The 25,621-nt window shown below is 35.7% G+C and overlaps 1 protein-coding gene across 3 annotated transcripts in view; it reads right to left on the reverse strand.

Moving 5' to 3' along the window:
* tmem63ba (transmembrane protein 63Ba) overlaps positions 1–25,621 on the reverse strand; it is a 105,917-nt gene that overhangs the window by 59,879 nt on the left and 20,417 nt on the right. For all 3 annotated transcript variants that reach the window (XM_039739111.1, XM_039739112.1, XM_039739113.1), the window contains one exon: positions 10,293–10,424. The gene's annotated coding sequence lies outside the window, so the exon portion shown is untranslated. The remainder of the gene's footprint in view (positions 1–10,292; positions 10,425–25,621) is intronic.

Raw genomic sequence — 25,621 nt, forward strand, 5'->3', positions numbered from 1 at the left:
CTCTTTGTATACCACGTTGTCAGTGCAGCCCTCCGGTTGTAATATGACCAAGTTGTGCACTGAGCTTACTCTTGAGCATACAACGTACAGTTGGCCATGTGAAAAGCAATCTTGCCTCAAATCAATGCCAACCTTTTGTAGGGTCTGTCCCCGAGACTTATTAATTGTCATTGCAGTCTTATATAATTTAGTCTTTCGGATTCAATTTTTGCATACATATCAACTAAAAACTGATAATTAGTAAAGTTCGGAAGAAAAGGATAGTATTATCATGATGTTCTCTGATCATAAGCCGGTATGAATAGAATTTTGCTGCAGAGATGGTTTTCTTCATAAGTAACTTACTGGCAGCATGAACTTGAGGTACAGACACAGAATAGCCGTCTTCACCATACCAGAACATGAGGGGATATTGAAGTGCATCAAAGGATCTGTGGGTTTCCTTAATGCATTGTGTTTATTGTCTGTGCTTTTCAAGACAATATCCCTATTCTCTAACATTTGCCCAACAATGACAACACCAACTTGACATACTGCAGGTTTATTAAACCTGCCTTTGTGTGCATTTAATGGTTTTTTGTCGGCATGAATGACAACTTCAAAGTCTTTGTCTTCATCTGAAATACTGTCGATTGCGGAGTGGAAGTCTTGGATATAAGTGTTACAATCATGCAGCATTTTTTGTAATTGCTGCACCAGGGGCGTGTTAACTCCAGAAACATTAGCGCACCGCATTTGTGCTTCCTTTTCATTGTCCCCGATGAAATACATTTGCAAAAATTTGTGTTCCTCAGTCGTCATAGGTAAAAGACTGCCAAATCAAGTGATACACTTGTCCCTGGGCTTTAAATGAAGGCATAAAATTTCCCTCAACGATTTGGTTTGCACCAAATGACATCATTTGAAATGCGCTGTTGTACTTTCGAATGTTGTTCAAGAAATGCTCATTTTGAGGATGTCCGCCATTTAACAGGCCCTCAAAAAGGTCAGGAAGCTTCTGTAAAGGAATGAGAGAGACTTTACCACTGTTACAGCACAAACCAGGAGACTCGTATTTCCACCTATGAGCTTGACAATTCTCACAGTCAACATCCATGGATCCAATGTGTACTGTTTTGTCAGATTCATAATGTATGTTTGGGTCATACGCAAATCCACAATAGGCTTTTTGAGCCAAACCTGCTGTTTTCGTATGAGCCGCTTTTCATTATTGGGATCGTACCTAAAAACAGAAGCTCTATGAACTTGTGAATTTGCCTGAGAGTATTTAGCGGCAGTGTGTCTATTAACTTGTGGATTTGCCTGCGAGTATTTAGCGACAGCGTCTCTATGAACTTGTGGATTTGCCTGCAAGTATTTAGCGACAGCGTGTCTATTAACTTGTGGACTTTTCTGCAAGTATTTGGCGGCAGCATGGCGAAGTTGTTTCCGTCTAGCTGCATCAGAAAACGTACGACAACATCTGACACGCCTCCTTTTTACTGTTTTCTCACAGCTTGGATTGCTGCTGTCATAATCGGTTTGAGTTTAATGGCTTGTTTGAATTACGTTAGTATTTGCAGGACTTGTTGTGCTGAAGTGACATTCGGCATCTGTCAAGTGTTGTAAGCATACAACCGGTTTCATCGATAACTTCGCATCCAGCTTTTGAGAGTTTAAACATTCATAAACATCAAAGTGTCCACTACTCAAATTGTCACCTGTGAATCTAAGATGTTTAAGAGGCATTAGTGGTTGTCCAAAGGTGTAAAATATTTGGCCATTTCAGTACACTTGAAAGCAACAACTGAACAATTCAGCGGAAGCCATCAACTCACATGCAGAACCATAGGTGAAGGACTTAAGCATTTCACTCTTCTAGTGCTCCTGTGTAGTATAATTATCTCCTGTACTGTCATCAGTCCACACCTTGAACCTGTCCCAGTCATTCAATACATAAAACACAATGTTCCTCCGGATATCAAGAGTGAGCCTGATATGGCCGTGCAATATGTAACACAGAGAATGGAAAAGGCAGGCGCCATCTCCGGGTATGGAAACCACTCGGTAAGTGACAGTTCTTTGATCGATGGTGATCACCTCGATAGACATGTTAATGGGGGTACAGTTGGAACGATAAAGGAAATGGGTACCTGAACAATGTAAACTAAGTCTAACATACCTACACAATAACTATAATCGTAATAAACAAGCAATAAAACATTGGAGAAGCCATGGATTAAATAAAAAGGCTGCAGTTATCAGCAGGGAGACGTGAATACCGTGGCAAAGCAAGGAAGGGAATGAAAAGACCGGAGCACCAGACGGCCTTATATAGGCAGGCAGTCAGCTACGTGGGAGGGAGGGGGGACCCAGCGCCGCCTCACACAGCAACCGAGCTGCAGGCTATGGATGTATACATGTACGCAAGTAGAATTCAGTTAGCGTTGGGAACCCGCGTACCAAATTTCTTGAAGATGGGCCCATAAGTAATAAAGACCGTTGGAAAGTTCAATATGGCGGCCGACAGTGGCGTCATACTACTAAAATAAGTATGTACATCGGTTTCGGTTAGGGCAGGGAAGCCGCCTACCAAATTTCGTGAAGATGGGGCCATAAATAAGAAAGTTTAACATTGCGAACGTTGTCAACCGTTATGATCGTTACACATAGAATTTCGAAACAAAACCTGCTTAACTTTTGTAAGTAAGCTGTAAGGAATGAGCCTGCCAAATTTCAGCCTTCTACCTAAACGGGAAGTTGGAGAATTAGTGATGAGTGAGTCAGTGAGGGGTTTGCCTTTTATTAGTATAGATTGTACAGAGAAAAATTTCAGAACTATTAATAATATAAATAATTTGAACTAATAAGAATCACGGATACGCACAGTGTGTTGACCTTATGCATGTCCCACATTATTTGACAACAGCATTATCTCATAGTGTTGTGAAAAGCATAATGATGGCCCAAAAACTCATCACTAACTGAGAACATCAGTCAGCAGAGATGTGTTGTATTTGCTGATGGATCACAAACAGTATTAGCTCCCCCTCCAAGCAGCTAATTTAATTCCCAAGATGGCACAACTAGGGTATGTACAGTACTTAGGACACTGGGAATTACTAGCAACAGTTTGAGTACACTTGTACTACAAGTTGGCTTATCAAGTCTGGGCAAAAACCAAAGTTTGAAAATCAATACCTATTGTTACTGACATTTTTCAATTTAGTTTTTCTTCTTTATATCCTGTTTCTGCTACCTTGATTATGTTACTGTTTCTGCACACATAATTAAATACCAGGGTGTCATATGCTTCAGAATTTACTGAAACAGCACCAGATAGCGATATACAACTTAAAGTTTTCAGTCTAAAATTTGCAGAATTAAGAATGGAACACATTAAAATTACTGATAATATTACAAAGTTTACTACTGATATTATGCAATAGGAGTACCAACAACAAGATACAGAGTGACACTTCAAAGTCTGGGCAATAATATTAAAGATCCACTCATTAGAAACATTTAATGTTCAACATATCTACCAAAATATAAAGAGACTATAATGCCTCCTTCAATGGTGCTCACTTGCACAAAGAGAAAATCATTCATTTATGCTACTAAGGTAAATACACTGCTTACTGTGGCATTCATGGAGAAGCAGGTTAAGGACAGCAACGCAAAGAAAATGCAACCTTTACACTGAGTAGTGCTGCCACTCCTTAGAACATCCATTATCCTACAAAGTTAATGTACATTATGAGCACTTAAAATGTAAAACTATATGTGTTTTGCATTTTGATAACTCATCACTTGACAGACAAAGGAACATATTACACAAGAGAAATAAAATTTCAAATGATTAACAGATGAATATTAAAACAGGTAGACATATAAAAGTAAATGTAAAAAGCAAACATATTATTAAAATTACTTTTTGAAACTGGTCCTTTATTTGGTCACCAATTTATTTATCTACTTGACATTTAATAAGACATGAAACAAGAGAAATACTGTAAAGCTACCAGAAATGGAACAGACAGGAACCAGAACCCCATGCATGATACAATACATTATTGAAAAGGATACAATCAAGAAAGCACAGGATGGAAGCAAACAAATAGCCAAAGTATCCTTCCTTCCTTCCTCATTAAAAAAGGTGCTAAACTAGCCTTAAACTGTCAATTCATTCCATATAAAGAGCTGATCTGAATGATACACAAAATATGTGAAATAGTTTATAGGCACTACTCAAGCTTATTTCAAATAGACAAGGCAAAATATTATTTTAAATGACAACAAAAGTATTTTCTGTATCATGGGAAAGTTTCATTTTTCCTAACAATATTAGGGATTAGATGAATTTATACAAAAAGTGAAGCTGAAATTAAGGTTTTTTTTTATATATGGATGTGATTTAAAGCACCTGAATAATTTTACAAAAGTAAATAAAGAATTTCTTTATCCAATTCAAGATTTTTTAGTTTCAGGTATTTAAAAAGAAATGAAGCTCAAACAGACAGAAAATCAGACAGAAATGGGAATGTACAGTTTCTGAGATTTCCTATGCAGTATGTAATAAATCACTTTGCATACTGTCATGTGTGTGAAGACTACAGTGGTTACGAGGTCAAATTTCAAGAAGCCTCCACCAGGAAGTCCACAGTTTCTCTCGGCTCTCTCCTCAGCAAAGAGGTCTAACCTTTTTATGATTCAAATCATTACATTCTATTCCCTAGTTCCATCAACAGGAACACCAATAAAAAGAGATCCTGATCATCTTCCTGAAGGGTAGATACATTATATATATATATTATATATTATATTAAGCAATTTTAGTTCTTTCCACCCCTCCATACTAGTTAGTCCCGTCCATAATTCTTGATTCTCCTGGTAAAGATGAGTAAAAAAAGTTATAAAAAATGTATCTTTTGGTGAAATTACCTTTATCTCAAACTGAAAAAATGAGATAAATTCAAACATGAAATAAATTACTGAGAAAAAAATAATTCCTCATCAAGAAATAGTTTTTTTTAACAAAACCAAACATGCCATGATTATTGGAACACTTGCATTTAACACTTGTAAAACGGCACTTAATCTTCTCCTATAACATCTTATAGATTTGGAGAATACAGGGCTGGGAATCAGATCATTCCTTTTCACAGAATATCTTCAGATCATTCAGGGTCTTAGGACCACATTTGTGTAAGCTCCTCTTCAGCTCACCCCACATGTTTTCAATGGGGTTTAGGTCTGGGGACCGAAATAATAAGTTGCAGGTGTTTAATTTAGTAATCAGTGGCACATCTTTTAACAGCTAAAACAGCAACCACACCTTGAGCTACAGAGTTCTTAAATTTAATTCACAATTCCAAGAAGAAATTCTATTTAACAAAAAAGCATTTAAAGTAATACAGTATGTATTCATAAACTTCCAAGCTTTGTAATTAAAAATACATTCAATTAAAATATTGATTTTAGTGAAACGTTTGAACCACTTTAATCACAGAAATATAAAGAATGAAAGCCTACACTGTTGCCACCTACAGCATATTAGCACATTATTATATATTTAAAAAAAAACTGAAGAAGCTAGTACCTAGCACTATTTAACTTAGTGTTTAATTATCATACGGTATCCTACTAACTGATCTGATGCATTTTCCCTTTCAAACATGCCGGCTATCCCATGAATTTACCATTAAACTGATAAAAGCATTTGTAACCAAAACTAAGTCAAAACTCCAAGAAGAGGAAACTCAAACCAACTATTACTCACATAAAGGCATTAGACTTGAAAGAAATTCGTAGTTGGCATACTTTTGAACGAAGCCGGAAAATTGCCAACTCAATAAATGAAAATATCAAAACATAACTTCTGTCCACACAAAATATAATCAAGCTTGATCACTTTGTAAATAATTTTTAAGGTAAGCTTCCTAGATATTGTTTTAATGAAGATGCCTATCCTGTATTGATGCAGGAATACTTTTTTCCACCTACACAATGATTAGTTATTAATATCAAAGTGATGCTGCCAGAGCCTTAACTAAAAGAAGATCCCAATCACTATTAATTGGTTGACAACAAGGGATCCCTGTACAACATAGTATCCTATTCAAAAGTGTGCTACTCACTTACACTAATTATTAATATTAAACATCCAGATTACTAATCATTACTGCTTGACTGATATAAATAAGCCAGGCACCAAAGACTCTCCAACGCCTGTCTTTCCACTAGTTTAAAGTCTGGAACCCTAGGCAAAAGTTCATTTAGTTTTATGGCTTCTAGCTTTTGGGCCAATCTTCCAAGTTCTTTTTTGAAAATGTGCTAACTGCTAGGTTCAAGTCAAGCTCTAAAATGCACCTTTTCACTTTTACATTTTAATCAGCAGTGTCAGTAAATGGTCATTTCCTTAACTGACCTTCTTATAGTATATCTACTGTATAAATTCTGTAAACAAATACAGTCTGTCTACTCCAATGCAGTTCATTTTTATTTCTGTAAACTGTTCAAAGTGTCTTCTTCTTGATTATTATATATTATGTTATTTCCACTATACTCTTTTTTCCTTTGTAGAGTGTTTTTGATGGTATGACCTTTGAAACATGCTATATAAAATAAAAGACTTTCTCTGGAAGATTTAAATATGGCAGGTATACTTTAGAAGATTTATAAATTTGAAGTTTATGTGCTTAAATTTTTGTTTTTCAATCTATTGTAGGGGACAAACATCTGTGTGGTGGGTAAAGAATATGAACGTAAAATTAATGCAGTGTTATAGGAAAATATATTTGCAGGGACAACGTGTGTGACAAAAGTACAAAATATATGTTGTCCTTCTTAAATTTAATACATCACTAATTTCTGCTTAAATAGGGATTCAGAACACTAGAAATTCCATTTGAACAATGATACCTTATATTTGTCACTAATCACAGAGAGATTATATTTTTGATTTAATATCTTCAGTTTTACTTATTGCATATTCAAAATTATAACTCCGTATTTGTACATGTTACAGAAGAATACTGTTAAATAGTAGCATGTAAAAAAATAAAAGGTGGAAAGAAATAGTTTTTAGAAAGCAATACAAGACCATGATAAAAAAAAGATTAAAATAATCCATTTACATCATGGTTCAGGTTCACTTGCCATACTAAGCAACTATCAGTTATTTGCTTTATTGTATGTCATGTGTGAGAAATCAAAATTAATTTAGAAACCATAATAATTGAGAAGAAAAAAAAACAGTGACAGGAGTTTTAAATGCAATAAAGAAAATAAAGTAAGATGCCTTATAAAATTAAAATGCCTTGTACACAACATTCATCAATCTACATTTATATAAGATACAAGTAATTTTCTTTGAGATTAATAAAGTTTTTCTGATTCTGATTCAGATCATGGCTGAAAATGACAATATCTTCCTCTTTAAAAAAAATCCTAAGACTTACAGTTTGTATTATTGTTAAAGTAATAGTTATGAATATCTTCTTTCTCTAACAGCATTGAAACCATCCAAAAAAAAAAAAAACATACAAAGGTCTGAGTGTGTACCAGTCCATGGTAGAACAATGGCAAGTACTGATTGGCCATACACAAATAAAATACATGACAGCTGTGGTGTAGTATATCTTATCTTTAGGAAGTCCATTAGATAAATTTTTTCTTGCCAGTAACTACATTTTCACTATAGAATTTTCCTCTAAATCATTTTTGAAGATACAGAAATTTATCTTTCATCTTTTTTTAAGGATACAAATTATTCTTTCATTTCTATGCACTATCAAAGTTGACCATTAGCTTGTTGAGGACAAAAAAAAAATAGAAGACAGAAAAATGCCTAGGCACTTCAATGATCTTCAAAATTTGAAGGCGTACAAAAAATTTAAATGCACTAGGAATATAAATAAAAATTTTACTGGATGAAGAAAAAAAAAGCCAATATTCTATTGATGCTGACACATCATGCAACTAAAACTGACCTAGGTAGGCTAGGAGACAGAACAGGAAGTCAATTAAACTGCCCGATTGCTCAAGCTGTCATTTTGTCACTTAGGCCTCAAAAGTTTCCGCTAAACGGATTTGTCCAAAGATGAGGAAGATGAGGTTAGGAGACGCTTAAAAAAAGCAAGAAAACTTGAAAGGTTATCAAACCTAACCAAGAGGGTTTCAGGAAATGTTTAATGTGGTTAACTGTTCCTGAACAGTAACACAGAGCAACAAAAGTGATAAGAGCAAGCTAATTAACATTGGAATTTAGCAAATACTCACATTTCTAGCATTCGTTTTCTGCATGCAGCTTCTAGAATTGTATACCCTTTTCCAAAAAACATCTTACCCTATTAACATTCATGTTCATTATATTTTTTCTTCAGCCATTCAGAGGTGGATTTGCTGGTGTGTTTTGGGTCATTGTCCTGTTGCAGCACCCAAGATCGCTTCAGCTTGAGTTGACGAACAGATGGCGGACATTCTCCTTCAGGATTTTTGGTAGACAGTAGAATTCATGGTTCCATCTATCACAGCAAGCCTTCCAGGTCCTGAAGCAGCAAAACAACCCCAGACCATCACACTACCACCACCATATTTTACTGTTGGTATGATGTTCTTTTTCTGAAATGCTGTGTTCCTTTTACACCAGATGTAATGGGACATTTGCCTTTCAAAAAGTTCAACTTTTGTCTCATCAGTCCACAAGGTATTTTCCCAAAAGTCTTGGCAATCATTGAGATGTTTCTTAGCAAAATTGAGACGAGCCCTAATGTTCTTTTGCTTAACAGTGGTTTGCGCCTTGGAAATCTGCCATGCAGGCTGTTTTTGCCCAGTCTCTTTCTTATGGTGGAGTCGTGAACACTGACCTTAATTGAGGCAAGTGAGGCCTGCAGTTCTTTAGACGTTGTCCTGGGGTCTTTTGTGACCTCTCGGATGAGTCGCCTCTGCGCTCTTGGGGTAATTTTGGTCGGCCGGCCACTCCTGGGAAGGTTCACCACTGTTCCATGTTTTTGCCATTTGTGGATAATGGCTCTCACTGTGGTTCGCTGGAGTCCCAAAGCTTTAGAAATGGCTTTATAACCTTTACCAGACTGATAGATCTCAATTACTTCTGTTCTCATTTGTTCCTGAATTTCTTTGGATCTTGGCATGATGTCTAGCTTTTGAGGTGCTTTTGGTCTACTTCTCTGTGTCAGGCAGCTCCTATTTAAGTGATTTCTTGATTGAAACAGGTGTGGCAGTAATCAGGCCTGGGGTGGCTACGGAAATTGAACTCAGGTGTGATACACCACAGTTAGGTTATTTTTTAACAAGGGGCAATTACTTTTCACACAGGGCCATGTAGGTTTGGATTTTTTCTCCCTAAATAATAAAACCATCATTTAAAAACTGCATTTTGTGTTTACTTGTGTTATATTTGACTAATGGTTAAATGTGTTTGATGATCAGAAACATTTTGTGTGACAAACATGCAAAAGAATAAGAAATCAGGAAGGGGGCAAATAGTTTTTCACACCACTGTACTAGCAACACTACTTAACTTACTAGAAGGATTACATAGTGAAAGGGGGTGAAAACCATCATTGCATAAAAATGACCTTATGGGATTGAATAATCTCTTCTCATTTGCACAGTTTCTTGGGATTTTGCACACATGTATAATAGCTGTCCAGGTTACCTCTGAAATACTGGGGTAGTAATACACACCCCTACAAGGGCAAACATTCTTAATTTAATGTCAACAGAAGACATTATAGAACAGACCTGACGTTGCAATTTAAGTGATAACGAGACAAGTTACTACTGTACATGAAACAGTATTAATGATTAGAATACAAATAACAATGTATTGTAGCATGGACATTTTACACTTTCGCCACACCCAGAAGTGTGGCCGGAAGAAGTTTATTGGGTACCTGGAGTGCTTCCGGGTGCCAGTCACCACCACTCAATGGCCAGAGTCGGTAGGACTAGGACAAAGCCTGAAGAGGAGTGGAGGTGGACGGATAGGTGGCAGAAAAGGGACTGTGGTGTGTCGCGCTGTGTCTTGGTGATCTGTGCACTGAATTCCAACAATATAGCAGTAAATGAAGCAATCTGAAGTCACATGAAATTATGAAAAATGTTCATTTCCAAATAAGTGTTGAAGCATTGTTTTATCACATGAAGCAAGTTAGGGGGCAACATTTTGACAGAGCAATTTCCCCACAGTCAAAATCTTATTTCTAGCAACATCTAATCAAATGTATCACATTTTGGCATAGAAGTGATAGAGGAAAAAAAAACAATACACAACTACACATACTCACCAAACTGAAAAGAAGGTGGCTTTTTACTTCTGCAGAGATTCCTTAATGTTTTATTTATTTAACTGCCTTCTTCCATGTATTTAAATAGTCATTTCAGTTCAAATCTTGGCCTGTTCATGTTTCATAAAGGACCTGTGGGAAGAAAAAATAATAAACAGCTGCTTAAAAACTGTAGTGATCTTTACTTCTGTGAAGTCTCTTTTGAACTAACTCACAAACAGAGTGCCCACAATGTAAATTTGTATGATACAGTCTTCCCTTTGAATAACCCAGCATGAACATTACATAAATTAAATTAAAGTCGGGTGGTATGTCTTGTGAGCGCAAATTCAATTTTAACAAATACACCAGTATGTAAATTCTTTACCATTGCACAAAAAAGTGCCACATTTACAGTATATTCTATTCACTGTGAGGTGTAATCATTTAATGAAAAGTAATAGCGAATGCTGAGAACAATACAAAAGAAAAACTTATTTCTATATCAATTCACAGACTTATCTGAAGAAACCTTAAAGAAAAGAAGATAAGCCTGCACCAATAAAATCATCACCAATCTGATATATAAAACAATGTAAACAGAACATGCCTATAAGGATACTTCATTGTATGTTTATGTAAAATGTTTAGCCAGGCACTTTATTTTAAAATAAAATAGTGGTATCTTATTGTGAAGGAAGGCAAGGAACAACTGGTATCCCAGCTGTGACAGAGGATCGGCTACCCAGCTAGGAGTTCCATGTAATGCGCAGAGAATGTCAACGGATGGGCTTCATGGCTGGCATTGTTGGTGTTCCATTTTCCAGTATGAAGGATATAATTGAAGGACAATGAGTGACTGTCTCCCAGGGCTATGTGTTCCCCCAATACACTGGATAGCAGCATTCTGCTGGTGCAGCTCCCAATTAGACACCTGCATGGCTGCATGTGAGATGTAGTTCTGGAGGCCAGTCCTGGTCAGATCCTTGGGGGCCCACAATGAACTGCTGTCAAGAAGAGATTGCACTGTCAAATGGAAGTTCTGCCTGACCCAGAAGTGTTTCCTCACTACAGTGCTGCTGCACCGGAAGTACTGCCGAGTTTGGGTTAAAAGCAGTATTCCACTGTACCCAGTAAAGCTGGTGTCTACACAAGAAGTTGACAAAAATTGCCTGTCAGGTGTGGTGGACAAAAAAAGAAGAGAGAAAAGAAAAAAAAAAGAGAAAAGGATTGTATTGAGTGTTCTGAATTATGGAAGAAGAAGCCTGTAAAAGATACATCTCTCTATTATAAAAAAAAAAAATCCTGTCCTGGAGCGCAAAAGCAAGGCTACGATACGTGATCTTCTCGGAAGACATTTAAATGACCCGCGAGACAAAAGACACTACGCGAGCAGCAGAGACACAAAGTTGGAAAAAGGACAGCGGCTGTAAAGGCTTTAAAAAGAAAGATCGAAGGGCAGCGCAACAACAGCCCCACACCACCACTCCCTGCACGAGTGAGCAGCGTTATACGTCCTGAAAGAAAGAATTTAACCACGCCCGGGGCCGTAAATAAAGGGACAAGTATTGTTTTAAGAACATCATGCGAGACCAGCCAATGAGCCATCATTTAAAACAAGTCCATAGACATCTAACCCTAGCAGTTGTTGGATTGCATCTGCCAGACAAGCATCATGTGCTTCCAGCTCTTAAGACAACAACAAGAGACAAGCAAAAAACGTGCAGCTCGCCAACAACAGGAAGTCAGCAGATGATGCAACGGCATATCCTTAGCGTACGTTCAGCCGCCCCTCCCTTCTCAAAGCGAGCACTGTTATACGTCTGGCGAGGAAGAGATGTAACCACGCACAGGGCCAAAAATAAAGGACAAGTATTGTTTTTACAAAGTTTTTTAAGGTAAAAGTGAAAATAATGCATATGTAACAATTCCCAAGAAAATAACAATCTCTTTAAATTGTATATTGCCTGCCTAAGGTAAAGTCATCCCTGATGAAGGATCACAGGAATCATGGGAAAGAGGTGTCCTTTCATCGGATTAGCACTATTTCAGCTGTGGAGTGGCCATATGGGGGAGGCAGCTTAAAGAATGAGGTCTCCTGGACTTAAAACAAATCCAAATCATATTATGTGATATCATCGAATGTGAAATTCTAATCCGTACTTCTAAAATTTTTATTTTTATACTGTATTGAGGATTTATTCTGTTCTATGTATTGTACTGTATTGTATAGACCCCATTCTTTTTGACACCCAATGCACGCCCAACCTACTTGAAAAGGGGTCTCTCTTTGAACTGCCTTTCCCAAGATTTCTTCGATTTTATTCCCTACAAGGGTTTTTTTTGGGAGTTTTATCTGGTCTTCTTAGAAGGTCAAGGCTGGGGGGCTGTCAAGAGGCAGGGCCTGTTAAAGCCCATTGTGGCACTTCTTGTGTGATTTTGGGCTATACAAAAAATAAATTGTATTGTATTGTATATCCAGTAAACCAAACACTGGGGTGGGCGAGTGATGCGAGCAGGGGGAAGAGCCCCCCTAGTTTTAAAAACAAAAGGTCACTTGAACCTGGCACTATGTTGCTGCAGTTGTGTTGGGGCTCCTTGATGGCCCCTAGTGGCCATATTATGTACTTTATATTCTTGCATATTTCTACCCACTTTATGCTTTACTAGGCTCACCCGCCTTTTAAGGCGACCGACTTTTAAGTTGACCACTTCTTAAGGCAATTCAATATGTAGATCAATTTGATATTTTATACAAACTCATTAATTTGGTTATATTGCATTTGAGAGGTATTACTTTAAACCCCCCTGATATTTACTACGCGGTGAGGCATTTGTACTCCATCAACATTAATTATTTCCAGAGACTTAATTTTGTCTATATTTCCAGCGCATCGCGCACAAAAGCAAGGGAACGATGGGAGCACCAGAACTCTGCTCACATGTCGCTTCGTACCGCAAGCTGCAAGTAGTAACTCTGTGATAAGCAGAATACCGCTACGCTTTCCACTCACGGGATGGAAGGACAATCCCGACCGCTTTTATATAGTAAGAAAGAAGAAGAAGATATCGCACAGTCTGGAGTAGAAAATCATCTTTTACCTGGAAAAACGAAACAACAAATCCCATCGTGCATTGCAAAATGGACGGGGCGTGTGTGAAACTCCGCGCCTGCGTAGCATTCACGGGACGGAAGGACAATCCCGACCGCTTTTATATAGAAGGATGTTATTTGCTTGAATATTTTTTGAGTTGATTCCAGTATCAGCTAGTGTTTTTATATTTAACTAGCTCTGCAATTAAAACACTAGACATAAACCATGGCAAGAAAAGAAAAACAGATTATAAAACAGCCACCAAAACCCAGTCCTGTGGGAAACAAGCAATAATGCCTGTAAACTTCTTTTGACATGCAACACAATTATGTTGTACTGCCAGTGCAGACAGGCCAGTGATTTTATATAAAGGGCCACAAAAGAGACATGAGCAAAAACATAAGCAAATATGTGTAACAGCGAAATCAAATAAGCATCTAAACAAAAATCAGAATCCTTAATCAAAGTTGTAAATTATAGCACAAAATGTCATTTTGGCAGGAACGCTAACTGATCAAATGCACACTAAATTCTTTTGCCTTTTTCTCCACCAGCTTGGATGATGAGATGTGACCTTTATAATGTGTTGCTGAAGACATCACTTCCAGGTCATTTAATAAGCAATGCGGAAGCCATAAAATGATCATCCCTGTGATAATCAAGATGGCGCTGAAAAAGATTAAAAACTATTTCAACTAATTTAAATAAACTTCAACTAAGAAATACATTAAGCAAACCTAAATCTGTACATATTTCAAAACCTAAACTTGAAAAACAATTGGAGAGCGGGAAAAAAAAAAAGAAAAATTGTAAGCATACCATACGCAGGTGACCATATAACTTTTTTCTGCTACTCAACAGATGGCCATGTGTTGTTTATTCTCCTTTAAGGACAACATCATTTTCTTTTAAGTATAATATGGAGTTAATGCACCTCAACCCATATATAATAGTCCACTTTGGAAATTCGCTAAAAGACTCTTCCGGAGTAAATTTTCTGCAACACATAGCAGCATGTGAAGCCAGTAGAAGCCCATGTGGGACAGCAGAGCCAAGAATTGGCATTGGGTTCAGAAGGAATGACCAGCTAGAAAAAAAAAAAAACTATAGTTTTGTACCAAAAACCTCATCAGACCTAGTTTGGTGCGATCTAGATAAAGCGCTGCTACACACTTTATATTTATCTTGGTTTAATGAAGCAGTTTCACAAAGCCCTATCAAAAGATGGAGCCTGTTTTATGTATTTGTTCCTAAATTTTCCAGGTTTGTCTGAGGCTAAACAGAAAGTGGACATCGCTGCCAGGCCTTATATTAGAAAGCTGATTTCTGATGCAGAATTTGATAATGAAATGAATGAATGGGAAAGAGAGAGCTGAGTACCATTCAAAGAAGTAATTTATAATAATAATAATTCTCAGGACCAACTTTAAATATCATAACAAGAGACTTAAGAAATCAATACTTTTCTTGAGGTCAATTATATGAGGATTGTAAAGGTGAGAAGTTTGTCAGTAACAAAAATATTACAAACCTGGTCAATGCTAGTTTTCTATAAACCGTAACACAAAACAGTGAAAAGCTTACTTCATTATTAATAAACCATCAAATGTATTTTAAATGTATACAATCTTTAAAAGTACTTTATATAGGTGTTGCCTGACATATTCTCTCTTATGTATTTAAGACGACATTTAGACTATGTTTTCCAAAAACACATTCCATACTTTCAAACTTTAAAGACCCAGCACAGTCAAATGATTTATTTATATTATTTAACAGAACAAACAATACAAGTTTTGTATTTTGGAACATGGGTGCAATTTATGACTGTCTGACCAAATGTAAAGACATTTTCAAGATAGGTTTGCTAAAGTGTAATAGAAAACTCTCCACGGCTTACTTTACACATGCATGCAGAAGGCTGAGATTCCTTGAAGCAGGCCTTTTAGATTAATCTTAATTAAGGTGCCACTTGTCGTATGCACATTTTTACTTGGCAATATTCTGTTCCATAAATTATTTCCAGCGGCCATTAGTTTCTGCATTTCAAATTAAAGATACACATCTTTATTGTATTACAAAAACTCATTTTCTCATTCCTAATTTATTTGATTAAATGTTTCAAATCTGTAAGATCAGTGATTACTCTTTGCTCTTGTCCTCATGATGTTATGACCTAATCACATTTCTATAATCAATTTCATTAAAATCATGCAGTATTTACTTCTTTTTGCACTGCAATATTGTTAGGTGCTTCATAAAGGGCACGGAGGTATTGTTCACTACAAACGTTTCTTTGTAAAATGTTTTGATTAATTTGTTTATAATCCAAGCCACAGAATACCTTACAATCCAGACACTGTTTTTAAAATGCCATGTTTTGAATAAATGCTCCATAAACCTGGAAAACATATTACACATTCTCTAATGAGCTAAACATATTTTCACAAACCAAGACAACCAGGAGGTTCTTGAATGAACATTCTTACAAAATTACTTAACAAGTATTTATAAAATATAATCTACAAAAGTACATATTCAACATTAGTAAATATCAGAGACAATAGCATAATCACATTTGGATCATAAATACAGTTTACTGCATATCTATCATTAAATTCTCAGGCATCTTTCCTGTCTAAGTTCTTTTTGTTATTCAACTGCTTTGAAACTAAATCTACCGACCCTCTGTGCTACTGCTGACTTTATAGTACACTCTATTAGCTTTCAATGTTAATCTGCAAACTTAAACAAGTTTCTCAGCATTTAATGTCATGCAATTATTTTTGTCTTCTTTTTATAATTATCTTCTTTACTATTATATTCCTTATAACAAAGTTACAAGTTATGCAGAGGCACTTCCTATGTAAGATGATATATATAATTAATACCAAATAATAAAGAAGAGCCACTGAGTAGAATGAATGAATCTATGATGGCCAAAAGTGTTTTATTGCTATATCTAAATAAACGGTTCATCTTTATTACTCCAGGTTAGTGAAAGTTTCAGCATCATAGTATGCATTAGCCATTTTTTTCCCCAAACTGAACACTCTGTAAAACATACGTGCTGCTTAGTTTTTGTATCCAACCATGTCACAGAAACTTCACACACACCTGAAGCAATGAGTCATACAGGAAAATTCTAAGTCACACCCCTCTCTGATGAATTCTGTTGCTATGGCACATGATTTAATTAACGTAAATCTGCTCTCTGCACCTCAACAGAAACCCTTCAGGCCGTCTTGCAACATACATATATGTTTGGACAGCACAAAAGAATATGAAAGAGCAGGAGGGGCTCATGTAAACAGCTCAAACTTTATTAATGGGTCTTTATTTGCAATGAATTTGCACTGCACACAAATGTATTAATAAATTTGGTTAGGGCACAAAATTTTTCAAGTCTTGTACACTTTTTTAAATAACTGAGGACAGTGGTTGTCGATAAAAGCTCTGAATAAAAGGCTAAGTTAATATTTTACTTTGTTGCTCTATGTATCGATATTTTACTTTTAAGAAATCATACCAATACTGATTATTCTCTACATTGCATTTCAGCTGAAACATTAACCTACCTATCCTGTTTAAAATACTGTACTTTATAAAAGCAGTGGTCAGACAAACTTAATTCTGAGCTATGAGGTAAATATGTCTTTCATTTCACCAACCAAGGAACCTGTGGCTCCACATTTCTATGATACCTTTTAAAATCTCCAAGGACATACAAACTCTTTTCTTTTCATAACGAGTTTAACCAGAAAACAAACTTGTTAAGACAAGAAATTTAAACATGGCCAAAAATGATAAAACCATATGCCTATAAAAGTTATATATTAAAGTTATATATTAACAGTAATGTCAAGTTAATTGCTATGGTGTACTCAGTACAATGAACTTTTTATTTGCATGACTCCTCAGAACAGCTGAGAAAAATACAAAAACAAATAAAAAGTATACATATATCATACTGTATACACACACATGCAGACATGGAAACTGTATGCAGCTATATTACTAGACTTCGATAACAATAATAGAAAAAGGCTTTACTTCATCTGTTGTGAGTTCAGAAAAATGAATAGATGAAATATGTTTTACAGAACTTAAAAGTAAGAAGCTGCCCGCCTCCACTGTTATATCATTACAAGTATTTTTTTTTTAAATAATCTGTTAAAATGTCTAACAGCATGCATGGTTACATCTAAATAGCTTGGTACACAATTACATACCAACTAATAATGTTTCCCTATTATTCTGTTTTTATTTTCAAAAGGTAAATAGTAAAAATGAAAAGGCCTACAGCTAATTCAGTATTATTTAAACACTATTAAGAAACTGGTGGATTGTAAAAAAAATAAATATATATATATATTTATATATTAACAGAAGATCACATATCTATTTAAACTGCTGCAGGACACAGCAGCCTAAATGGCCACCACAACCAGCACAAGGCGGGACCACCCTAACTAGAACACAATTATATCACATGTTGTACACTAAACAAAATTCATGACTGCTACAGAACTCAGCAGGTACAGTAGTGATGATGTGCTCAATTCAGATTTCTTGAGTATGTTTAACTTGCAATAAAAATAGAACTAGAAAAAAAAAAAAAGTATAATTTCCAATTAAGTAAGCATAGGAAACTATGAATGAATTTGACTACTCCATTCTACACATATTCCAGAGAAAATAAACATTAGTGGGCTATGGTTATTATGATAAAAAACCTAGTCAAAATCTGTCTGACCTAGGCTGGCTGACCCCAATGTTCAATGTTTCTTTCTGGGGATACTCCATTGTGCTACAGACTACTGTGTATTTTGTCAGAATGCCACAAAGTTTGATGCCGAGTCTGTCAGTGGTCTCATCCATTCGGAGATTCCCTTCCAAAGCAAGAAGTGATAATATGGACACAATGCCAGCAATGCTAAATAATCGCAGAATACACCAGGAAGAAAAGGACATAAAAAAAATGACTTGGTAACAGTTAATTAAAATTCACAGTTATTAAAAAAGCAGTATGAGCATACATATTCTTTCATAGTTTTTTCATGAGTACAGTCCATGGCTTTTTTTCCAGGGCACCTGCAAGTATACTTACAAAAATGTCTAGATTTTGTACATGCGGTTAATAAAGTGTCCAGACAATCCTTAGTTTTATTGAATTTAGAAATAATTACTATGACAGGCCCACAAGCAAGCAGTTGGAAGTGTGATGTGTGACACATGAGTGCAAAGTGTAAATATTATGGGTATTTTATATCATGATTAGAAACGCAAAGAATATCTGAACTTGACTCCTAAGAAAAACTGTAACAGAAAAAAAAAATCTCTCTCTACTGAAGTTGGGTGTGGCCCTTGCTGCTGTTTTTCTCCTACATGTGTAGGAGACAGAAAGATGAATTATTGTTTCTCAAGGGAATGGGATACAAACTTAAAACATATTGATCCAGTTAAATATTTGCCTATTTTTTTATAAATATGTGTAATTGAGAGTGACATAGTATTGCAGTGGCTGCAACTGCTACTGGTTCATAGATACAGAGCCCTGGGTTTACTGCAAATCCCATGCTTGGCTGTTGTCTGTACCAAGTCTGCATGTTACCCCGTATTTACATGGATTTTTCAGTTTTCTTCTCAGATAAATAAAGAAATACATGTTTGGTTAAATGGGAACTCTAAATTGGTCCAGTGCAATGGGGCAGGAGACTGGTGTCCTGTCAAGGGATGGTACCTGTCTTGTGCCCAATATTTCCAATATAGGCTACTACCCCTGTGATTCTAAACTGGCCAAAAGCAGTTTGAGAACGTTATGCTGTTGGTATTTCACTAATACAGCTTATAGCATCAGACATCATTCAGGACAGACCCTGGCTACCCCGACACTAAAATTAGAATAAGCAGCTCCATAACAAGCAACAATCCTCTGTAACTCATTCATACTCTGTTTTTATTCATTTCACTAAAAGAGGCACTTATTTAAACTCCTTTTCCTCCGGTTAAAATATTTCTTATTAAAAAAAATTCCCACATTCACATGATTAATTATGTTACAAACGTCAGCCCTTTGCTAATCCCACGTAAAGCACTTTGTGACCTGCTTTGCAATTGTCAGACTTCCTGCCTGTGTTACCTGGGCGGGAGTTTGGTCTTCTGTCTTAAGATTCTGTCTGCATGAATTTTATCTTTGTTCTCCATATATCTTGTAGATATATACATTTGGTTTCATCAGTCTGGCAATCACTTAATGTATATTAATATTGCACAATGTACACTATGTACTGGTTTATTCATATTTAATTTTTTGTCTAGATATCAAAAAGAATACTAATCAGTATAAATGATTGCCTTTTAGAAATATCAATTATTAACCAAGAGTACCAATATAGAAAACTAGGAATTACTAGTATTAGGTACTGGAATCTTTAATTAATTACTATATACATTATAACCAACTAACTCCTTGGCTACTTTTTTTTTTTTTAATAAATTGTGGCTCTAAAATATTATTCTGTTACTACAGTTCATAGTAACTGACCTTACAATTTTATAGTATTATTGTTATTCATTTTTAAATTTCATCAGCTAAACCATTTGATCTTTTCTTTGAGATCTGGATTTTTGTTGCAATTAAAAGTTTGGAGTCTAAAGATCAGCCTTGTGGTTTGTTTTGCCACAATAAGCATTAGCCCTCACCTTTAGCTCCCTAAGGTTTGTAGTGTCTTGTCAGTTGTTTAGCTATTCTAAAATCTCCCTGCTCACATGCTCACAAAAAAAATGCATGTCAGTGCCCAACTGCTTGGCCAGCTCACCACAGCTAAGCTTAAGTCAGCATTAATGCACTGTCCTTACACAACCAAGGACACAATTTATGTTCCATGAAATGCATTTTGTTTGCACTCTATACTGCACCCAGTATACAACTTTTACCATCGTCCTATTATTGGGGGAAAAACATGAGTTGTGGCTGCACAAAACTAGACTTTTTACTGTTAATTAATAAGTAGGGATTCTGTTTATGCTATATTAATAAGCCCCTATAAAGCTGGAAACATTACATATGCCAGTGTGTAGAAAATGTCTTCTGCTTGGTACACAGTCCGTAACTAATGTTTAATTCTAGGTTTGTTTAATTAAATAATTTTTCTAAAATAGAATTGATTTAACTTAAAGTGGCAAAATACAGCAATAATTACACCCACATTCAGTCTAACGCCCAACAGAGTGTTTGTAAAAACCTCACATACTTCTAAATTCACTGTCTATATTCTAATTTTGAAGGCAGTCCAAGGTCAACAGGCAGTCATAAACAATATGGGTTATCAGTCTTCACACTCCTTATTGTATTTTTAATTTGAGCATGTTTTGCATTATGTGTATATCCTTTCAAACATGCCTAGAAATACAATTTAGACTGGTTGAAAATGCATATTTCGTGTCAGTGAACCTCTTATAAATGATCTTTACAAGTCTATCATATTGTTATTTTCGTTTAACTTGCAAACAAATCAAAAACTGCCTTCATTTTTCACATTTCACGTACCCAATTATAGTTTTTACTAGTACTTAATGAATAATGTAGGCTGTTATTGACACAGCGTATAGTTGACAAAAAGCATGGAAGTGTACTGTAGCTTAAAAGTGTATTTTCATAGTTTCTGTTAAACTGTCATAAAAAGGTACCAAAAATGAATATTTAAAGACATAACCTTTTTGTGTAAGCAATCACACTGTAAATGTTTATGTTCTTTTTATTGTACACATGAAAAAGCAAAACCCAAAAAAATTCTATATAAAAAAAAAAAAAAACCCTGTGGTACATAGTAATACTGTTAATAATTCTATAAACCTATACAGGTAGCCCTCAGGTTACAAGAGATTTCCGTTCTTACTGACATTTTCATAACATGATTTTGTATGCAATTCGAAAATTCACTGAAAATGTCTGTTAATGAAATACCATCAAAACTTAATCATTTTATTACTTATTTTACAGAAAAAATATGACAATGAAGCCATATTTCCATACTTTAAATCACAATGCAGATCATTTAAATGAATTGAATCACGTCTACATATAATATGTTGACTTTATGATCATTTTTTGATAATGAGACAAGTACTTCAGAGTTGGAAAAGGCATAATAATGGCATAAAAACCTGCCACTAACTGACAATTAAGACTTGCTGTCTATGCAGAGGGATCATCAAAAGTGTCATTTTCTGCACCCAGCAGCTGTACAATCAGAGACAGCATGGTTGGGATGCATAATTAGAATGCTGGGAGTTACAGGCAGCAAGTTTTACCTCTCCTTAGCTAAATGGACAACTGCCTAGTTGCTTAGTTTAACAGAGTTGACAGAGCTTAATGCTTGGTCGGGCACCCTGACATTTACATTCAACAATGCATGTTGTCTTTGCTGAGGGATCGCTAAGAATGGTAACTCCCTTCTCCCACAAGCTGTATTCCCTTAAACTTTATTCATAAGAAAAAATGGAATTCACTATATGAAATTTTACTGAAATTCAGCTGAAAAGAAAAGCAACTGTGCAACTGCTGTTAACAGTGTAAGTTCTTTAAAATATTGCCCATACCTACACAAAGTCTTGAATTTGTGATATACAGTACCTGTATTGTTACCAAGTAACATGGGGTTTTTGGTTATAAAAACTGGCTGTTTGGACACCAATATGTATTGGAGTTGTGTTAGCATGACAGTGATCTTAAAAGCTATCCCATTCCAAACTGTACATCTTATAACCATTGTGCATTTTCATGTAAGTCGGTATTTCCAACACTAGGGTAAAGAAAAAAAATTCCACTTTTAAACCCCACGCAGGAAATAGAATCTCTAAGCAGAAGAAAATAAATTTACAAACCCAGTTTGTAGTCTTATGGGTTTGTATTTTCATTTTTGTTCTATACTCAGTAATACATTTAACATTTCTTGAAATTAACTGTAACTTATCTTAACACTGTGCTCTGATGCTATGCTTAGCCATGATGATGACCATCTGCATTGTCAATAATGTTACAGAAGTGTGTAACTAGGAAGTGATTACTTTAATTACATAATATGCTTTGCGATGGGAAGTCTGGTTCACCCTTCTCAGCTTGTTAAAAGTGTGACATCATAATTTTAATTGCTGGCGACGCCTTTTTCTGAAAGAAATGAGGTGACTGTTATGAACATGCACTGCTTTGATTTACTTTTTAGCATTTTTGTATGGTTTATGATATAGTCATGCTTTCTCAGTGAGAGAAAATGAATGAGTTTACAATGGTCCCTTCAAGTTATAAAGACACTCTGTTTCTTCAGTCAGTGGCAAGAGTGCTACCAGAAAAGGAAATTTTACAGGCTCTGCACTGACATTGCTGTCTTGTGTACAGTTCTGTGTGTGGCTTCTGTGATTAGAGGATAGCTTCAGACTTCCCGGCCATGAATGAAAAAGTACATTACCAAAAGCACAGTCTGCTTTGTTATTCTAGCCACTTGGCCAAATGGAGAGAACTTACATATAATACATAAAATATTATATATAATACATAATATATAATATGCACTTGTTTATGCGAGCATTGCAGGAGTCAAAGCCCAGTTCAACAACAGGTGATGTAAATTATGAAAAATACATAAATAAACATAACACAAATGTACATACACAGAGGTGAAGACATATGAGAGCAGTCTTGTGTAGGACAAGCCAGTCAGTTAGAACAGAGAGGCAGCGCGATCTTGGACCTAACGAAGGAGCAACTGAGTGGCATTTCAGGGGCTGGTTCGCCTCACTGCATAACTGTGTGGATTGGGGCAAGCATGATGAAGTCCTCCCCATAGATCCAAGCTATGAGTGCAGGTGTCTGAAGGATGACAGGAAGAGGACTGACCTCGGATGGTCTGGCTTGAGCTGTGTGTGTGGCTAAGACGGAGGTCGGTGATGTAGTTTGCATCTGTTAATGTTTTCCTCAGCTGAGAAAGCAATTTTACCAGTGCCCTTTATGAAATGTGCCAAAAAAAAAACAAAGACTAACAATAACATGCTAGTAATCATGGAAGTGTAAACCTAAATAGCTCCCAGGTCTCATGACAACACAGCACAAAGTTCCATTGATGCTCTTAAGCACTCCACCAACTGACCAGGTGTTCTATAAGACAGTTGTAGGGTAGTGGGTAGAGAAGGCTTTTGTTGCAAACTATTCACTGGAAAAAGGGCCAGGGCCTAAGCCATACCAGCTAAACTGTATCTCTCAGTTGGCTTGGGAATGCCTAGTAATTCCCCACAAGTAGCTGTCTGTCTCATAGTGACCGTCCCCAGAAAAAGGTCATTAAAATTAAGATTAGACAATAAAAATATGGCTCTTAATTTCATTATATGATGCCTTATGACAGTACCTAATATAAAAGAAATAACATGATTTTAATGTTTTTCCTAAGTGCTTAGTGTACAATGTGAAAGTTACTACATAAAACACATTACTGCAATATTACTTTTAACACTGTGCTTTATTTTATAAAATATGTTGTAACTGCCTTGAGTATAGTATAGGTGCTATATAAATAAAATGTATTATTATTACTACTATTAACTTAAAACAAGTGACCTTTTACCAAAATGTGCCTTAAATTGTTTCTAACAGTAACTTGTTTTCGTTTAATAGAATGACATCCCAGTACTGTTTTCTGTAACAAGTTTTGGGAGATATAATTTAATAGGCCAATTGCACAATGGTGCTGAAAATCCTTCAATTCTTCTTAATTGACAGACTGATTAATGCATCTCTATAATATAAAGTTTGTGTTCATAAAATCTTTTTTCTAGTTTATTTATAATGGAAATCAACAGATACAAAACTGCTGAGTTTGTATTTTGGACTATTTTATCTTCTATATATCAATAATTTGTTTTCTCTGATTTGTCCTCAAAAGTGAAAACCTTTTTTTGATACATCTTACTTTTTACAAGTTTAATATGAATACAGTATATTGCAAAATAGCCCATTTTAAGCAATGCCATTTTAGGTCTGTAATATACATTATTAGGAGGATAAGGGTCTGTATATGTGTGTATGTGTGTGTGTGCCCGTGTATTCATCCAGGGTTAGGAAGACAAAAATAGGTAAAACATTTACAAGGGTTAAAAAAAAACAAAACAAAAAAAATAACAAAAATACCAAATAAGGGTGAAAAATTAAGAAAATAGGTCACACTGGCCTGTTCTGTTGCCTGATGTAATACTCAGGCAATAGCAGCATGATAGGGAATTTCTTGCACCCACACAGGCTTGGGAAAAAGGATTATAGCTGTAATGTAAACCACAAACACAAAAAGAGTGGTCAGTTCAATCTGTGATGCCGAGAGGAAGCAATGAAAACAGCCAACTCTACCCATAGAGGAAAAGGCCACTGTGAGAGAAAGGTATTGTCTGCATCTTATTATACCGTACCAAATGGATAGCCCAGGTATTAAATTAAAACACGAGGTCTATGTTGATTACTTCCTGTGTCTTTGACAAGTACAACAGCTAGTGATTACCATATGTGGTTTGTCTGATTTTCTACACCTCATTCTTTATTTCACTTGGCATCACAAGAGTTACAAGGCACACAAGAAGATGCTTGAAAATCTGTAAATTTACTATCCACAAACTTCCGGGAAATATTTCTTTTTGCATATAGAGAAAGGAAAGGAGCTTACTCCTGAAAGTGCATGAGTTACTTCAGTACATGTATAGCTAGTTTTCCTTTAATGCCGTTAAACATTCAGCATTGGTTATTTCTACTTTGTATTTGCTGCCTCCATGATAATAAAAAAGAAAACTGATGTGTTTATTATCTACAGTGCAATGGCATTGCTTAGAGTAGCGCACTGCTGTATTTAGTGAAAGTGTTACATTTTTCCTGAATTAATTTCAACCAGATTTGTCCCTTAGAACCAATTTACACACTTTATACAGTACATAATAACATTTAGGATGATGAGCTGTAGTGTGGAGTAAATGCAGCTGTCAAGGGCCAAACAAATTTGCATCTAATGGCAGCAATTAAAATATCAAGTTAAAGTTTTGAGTATGTGCAATTTAAATGCTTGTTTTTGCAAGTTATGCTTCAGATCATCATTAAGTTCCAGTTTTAGTCAGGGCAACTCTTTCACGGTCCTGTTGTTCCCTGCATTCAAATCATATATTATGAACAGTGCATTGTGAGTCTTAATGTTCATGCTAAAATAATCCAAATTATTTCTTTGT

The sequence above is a fragment of the Polypterus senegalus genome, chromosome 16, assembly GCF_016835505.1.
Source record: "Polypterus senegalus isolate Bchr_013 chromosome 16, ASM1683550v1, whole genome shotgun sequence".
NCBI classification, from domain to species: Eukaryota; Metazoa; Chordata; class Cladistia; order Polypteriformes; family Polypteridae; genus Polypterus; species Polypterus senegalus.